The 5,918-nt window shown below is 36.5% G+C and overlaps 1 pseudogene; it reads left to right on the top strand.

The window, feature by feature from the left end:
• The first annotated feature begins 4,422 nt into the window (after positions 1–4,422).
• Positions 4,423–5,918, top strand: part of LOC116690921 (serum amyloid P-component-like) — a 2,054-nt pseudogene continuing 558 nt past the window's right edge.

Below are 5,918 nucleotides of genomic sequence, written 5' to 3'. Positions count from 1 at the left end.
AAACAGTGATGCCTTTTCTGTCTTTCTCCCTACCATATTTACGATCTTTCATCTTGTCTGAAAGCTCAGTCAAACTGAGAGAAGTTTTCCCTACTGAGTTGAGTGTGCTCTTTTTAGTCGTTGCGGTCTGATCCCTCTCCAGGGTTCATCACTCCGGCTGATCTGACAACCCAGTCTCACGGCAGTTCATGAAATATTCACGTAATTAAATCTATTTATTCGTGTACATAAACACGTTTATCTTGTTACTTTCGTGATGGTCATCCCGTTTTTTAAACTAATGTAAAGCATCTTTTGTGATCTCAGCACAATTATTTCTGCCAGTTGGGCTGCAGCAGAGAAGCTGTATACAGCTCTGCTATTATTGCTATTTATTATTAGTATGATAAAGTACTTATTGGACTTTAACTTATCATTTCACAATAATGAGCATAGCTGTCCTCAATTTAGGTCATCCTGTATGTTTCATCTCTGTTTTTTCCTGCATCCAGAGTGTGTGTGCGTCAGTTGCGGGGAGAACTGAGCAGAGGCCCTGCCCGCTGCAGAGAGCCAACAGGATTGGAACAGCAGCAGCTTTATAGTGAAATTACAGCAGTTTTTGATGTAAAAATGTATACAGGTTGGCAGTACGGTCTGCAATGTTTTGCGCAGTCTTAACTGTACGTTTAGTTGGTAAATGTGAGATATTTAAGTTACACACGACTCATCTTCATAAACATCAGAAAACAAGGAAATGAATTTGGCGAGGTACGTGTGACGTCAACCCGTTCTCACTCCCGCTTGGTCAATGGCTCTCAGAGTCACATGCTGATACAAAGTCTGGCACATGGGAATGCTGGGATTGGTTGTACATCGCGGGAAACTTGGTTGTTGGTCAAATTTGCGGGAAAGTTGCAATGATTGGTCAAAATTGCGAGTCACACCAAATTCACGATGATTGGTTGAATTTGCGTGAATTGTTGCAATCGCAACATCGGGAAATCTTGGAGGGACTGGTATATGTCCACATACCCATACCGAGCTATATGTACTGTATATATCTTACTCTGTGGACAGAAACCTCGACAACAATCTGCTTATCCTTTTACTTTCCTGAAAATGCATAAAACTAGTACCTTCTTTCTTTGAAAAGGTCGTCTCCGTAAAGGCTACAAAGGTTATGATGGCTACAAACAGTAACCACAGTGATTGACATGAGGATCATCTTCTGAATTTGATTATAAATATGTTAGGCCTACAATAAATTGTTATTTCAAAAAAGTCATTTATTTAAAACAACTAATAATGCAGTGTGATGTTAAATCATACAAAGTTCATTCTTTGCCATTAACATACATACACCGCAAACTTATAAAATTTGCAATTAATTGAATAATGATGCATGGAAAATAAAATGAAAAATGCTTCTCTTGGTAAATAGTTTAATTTTGTACAACAACAGTACAAGTGTAAACAAATGGAAATGAGTCAATCAAGCCAGTAAGCTGTATTTGTAAACACTCAATTGTAGGTTTTTAGTTAGTATTTTTCTGCGACATGGCAAATCAAAGTGCTTAGCATAAAACACTATTTTTTCATTATTGGTGTTTTTATTGTATAAGTTCTCACGTACCGCAGCAACAATATTTTACAAATGCAGAGCGTTATTACTGTGACACTTCCGGAGTATTTTGTTGATTTTTACATTATTAAGGTGCATAATTTACTGGATAAAAACTGAACAATGTATTGTTGCTGGTGACAAACCCACTGATTGAATAAGTACATTGAAGCGACACTGCTGTTAAAGACCCGCTGATCACTGTCCAATTTTCTGATATGAATGCCCGCATTATATTGTAGCATATCGGCTTTGAATGGACCCAACTCAGCCCTTATTGTAGTGTTATGTCTTACAGCATGCATACTGTAATATTTCAAGAAATGAATACCAAGATAACATCTAAATAAATGTTGATAGATGTAGTGTTATAGTTTTAAAAGACTGGCCGAAAGAGTCGTGCTGTGATCACGAAAGATGCTTCCCATTAAAGTACATTAGTTTAAAAAACGTGCTGACCATCACAAAGAAAATCAATAGATTAAATTACGTGAAAATTTCACAAACTTCCGTGAGACTTGGTTGGCTCTAATGCCGTTCTCCAGGAAACATTTGCTCTGAGATGCAGGCTTCACCCCAGCCACCACTGGATCTCATCACATCTGTGGAGAGAGGAGAGTGCAGACTCCTCCATCTCTGAAGTCCTCTGCAGGGAAGATATGATATTTGGATTTGATAGTACAGATAGGCCCTTGATGTCGTGCTGCATCGAGTCATTTAAGTTGATCATCAAGGAGCGAAGAAAGCATAGAACTGATAACTGGTAGTTGTTAGTGACATGTGATTAAGCATTAAACTTGGATATGTGGGCATGCACACTTGCAGTATGTTGTCAGATGCTGTACATGAATGCATTCAGAACAAAGGGCACAAACACACATCTAGAGTGTAGGAAGATGAAAGAGGGAAAGGAAGGGAAACATGAGCGAAACAAATGTATTCATCACATGGTTTTAATCACTTTGCCCCACCCTCTATTACCAATGAATTAAAACCTCAACTCCCTTAGTAAAAGAGTGGACTGGCTTTAGCCATCAGCCTTACAAGAGGATGTTGTGGTTCTTTAGTGATGCAAAATCTACTTGACGTAAATAAGACGTGAGCAACCGGTCTGAAAAGTTGTGAGTTGTAAGTGCAAAGAGAATTCTCAGTCATTCCAAATCTTGCAGAGATGGAGAGCATAGGTATACTGAATGTAAGAAGATAACATATTCACCAGGCTAATTATTGCTAACTAAAATACTAGTTAACATTAGTAATTAAACTCAAACAGCTAATGTGAGTCAAAACTGCCTGAGAGCTTTCCTTGACTATATGGTAATTTCTCTGATATGCAACAGAACAAGGTTATGAAACAATCATTAGCCTATTTTTACAAAAACGGCTGCTACGGGGCCATAATGTGAGAAATGGAGCCTTTTACACATTGTTGTGTTTCTTTAGAAATAAACAATGGCCAAATGGAGTCTTTAAACCCTTCAGATGTAAAGTTATTCGCTGTCAAAGTGACGCCAAAATGAATGGCAGTCAATAGAATGCTAATGGCAGGTGATAGCTGGTTAGCCTAAGATTTTCCCCATAGGAGGTACGCTTTTAGGATGCTTGCTTACCTCCTTGGTCAAAGTTGTTCCCTCCAGAGAACACATCCAGAGGAACAAACAGGGAACATCCTCACGCTGAACCAGTCTCACATCTGGTCTTCCATCTTCGAAAATCATTTCAGATCTTGGGTTTTTCACTTTGAGTGGCAGGACAACATTTACTGCAACTCTTTTTTTTAATTTTTAGGCATTTCTTAAAACATTGCAGCCAATGGATTGTTCCCCAATTTTTAGATATATTTAAAAAATGCAATTATAATTTCATTTATCTGTATAAAGTATTGTAAGTAGTTGTCTGTAGCTCTGATTTTGAGCTTTTTACTAGTAACCACACAGCACCACAGAGAAAAAAACAACACAACTTGATATTTCAACATGAGTGTGAATTCTGTTGAATCCACAGAAATGATGGCATAACCCTTTCACAAGATCCTTACTCACAAACAGCACCAAAAAGGATACAGAAATACATTGTAAAGACACATTAATAAGGAAGCAGCACGTTTACCCCATAACTTATAACCTTATTCCTTGTTGCACACAGAATCCTGAACAACTTCTAGGTAAGATCATGGCATGATTTGCACAGCAAAATATAGACATTAAAATTGACTGTAATTTAATTTTCCTTTTCTGCCTGGCAAATAACAGTTCATTCAAGTCTACTACAAAGCCATCCATCAGCATTTCTATGTTGGCATAGAAATACAAAGTTTTGCAATATATTAATAGTATTTGTTACTTATAAACAGGGCAATTATTTAAAATATCTCTAGATTTAAAACATGTATTCTACAGTATTAATGCTATTTATCTGCAATCTCTGCAGGAGCAGGATTCCCATGGTGAAGACTTTGACATTAATCAGTCTTTCTTTGACATGATGTCTGATATCCACATGTGGTGATTTCAACACATGATCATTTCACCTCAAAATCTGTTGATTTGCTGGAAAGTATTGTGTGGGGGATAATACCTTTTTACATGACAGGAATTAATAGGAATTCCATCTTTATACGGGACAGGAATCTGAAACCAAAGAAATATAGAAGTAGATAAAGGAAGGAAACACAGAGTAACACAGATAGATATAGGGAAGCAGAAGTCTAAAAAACTAATTTTTCTATTCACTGCTGCAACATTCAGGGACAGCCACAGATTTTAAAGTAAGTCCTACACATGCACAACTGCAAAATAAATTTAAAGTAATTGTGTTATATTTACTTTTTAAAATTTTTTTCACCTATACTGTTTATTGTAGCACTCCAAGGTAAAATGAGAATATATATATATATATATACATATATATTTTAGTCTTTAGCACACAGAGTATTAGTTTAGCGTTGGATCCAAAACAAAGATCTAATCTCAAAGAGTGGTATTCATGGTATCTTTTTGTCTTTGTATTAGATGACGTTTTTTCTGCTGTTGGTGACACTGACAGCATGTGCTGCAAGTCCTCAAGGTAAACAACATTTTTATTTTACAAAGGGAATACCAAATTGAAATGTAGGAGTTTGTCTCTTTCTTTTCCATTTTCACACTCTTGTATAATTTTCAGCTAACAGGTTTCTACAAAATTAGGATAACTAGTAACAAATCTAACATGTCAACAGAAAAGTGAACTACAGAGTATTTTGTTTTAATATCGAACGTGGATGTTTGCAAGATTTCACAATGGAGTGTGAATTTGTTTAACTTGGAAATTTTTCTTGACTTTACAGCCAAACAGTGCTCATTCCCCTTTCAATCAGGAACTCATCACTCAATTTAAAGAGGAAAATTACTACACATGAATTTGTGCAAAGCAAATAGGAACTGGACAAAACAATAAGCAAATCAAAATGCTAAGTGAAGAATCACAAAGGCTGCTATTAAACATAAATAGTGTCTCTCTTTATAAAGGATTCTTAGTTGACATCCTAGGAAGTTCTTTCACCCTCAAAAGTTTAATTTTTTTTGTGAAGGATGGCATGTGGAGCAATGCCCATAAATTAGAAAAAAATATTTTCTGCGCTCCAAATTTGCCATCACATGTGCAAAAATGAGGCACAAATATTACTATGCTATTGGTCAGAACTGAATACATTTTAACAAGGAATTATGTGTGACAATAGTCGGCGGTTCATATGGTACCACATGTTCTTAATTTGAAAAAAAGAAATAACACTGATGTGTGTAATGTAGTTAGTCAACTGTTAGATTCAGCTAATGGTTATGTGATAATCTATGATATATATACAAAATATATAGTTCTAACAATCCCCCCTCCTCTTACAGATCTGTCAGGTAAAATGTTCACCTTTCCGCAAGAAACCAACTCAGCTCATGTGATTCTGACACCAAAACCAATACAGGAATTGAGTGTTGTAACCGTCTGTCACAGGTAACACTAAATGTGCAAAATGCATAAAATAATTCACTGTATCTCTGTCTGTGAAAAGTATATGAATAATAAAGTCTTTGCAATGCCGACAGGTCCTTTACAGACCTCAAACGAGAACACGCTCTTTTCTCTTTGGCCACACAAACTTATACCAATGCCTTCATGATTCAATGGGACGAAATAAAGAAGGAGATACAGCCCCATATCAGGGATCAAAAGACACAATATAGAGGGCAGGACTACAAACCAAACATGTGGCACTCCGTTTGTACCACATGGGACTCTTCATCTGGACTGGTGCAGGTGTGGTTTGATGGACAACCTTCTATTA

The sequence above is a fragment of the Etheostoma spectabile genome, chromosome 6 (genome assembly GCF_008692095.1).
Source record: "Etheostoma spectabile isolate EspeVRDwgs_2016 chromosome 6, UIUC_Espe_1.0, whole genome shotgun sequence".
Taxonomy (NCBI): domain Eukaryota; kingdom Metazoa; phylum Chordata; class Actinopteri; order Perciformes; family Percidae; genus Etheostoma; species Etheostoma spectabile.
This window is presented reverse-complemented; position numbering and strand designations above follow the sequence as displayed.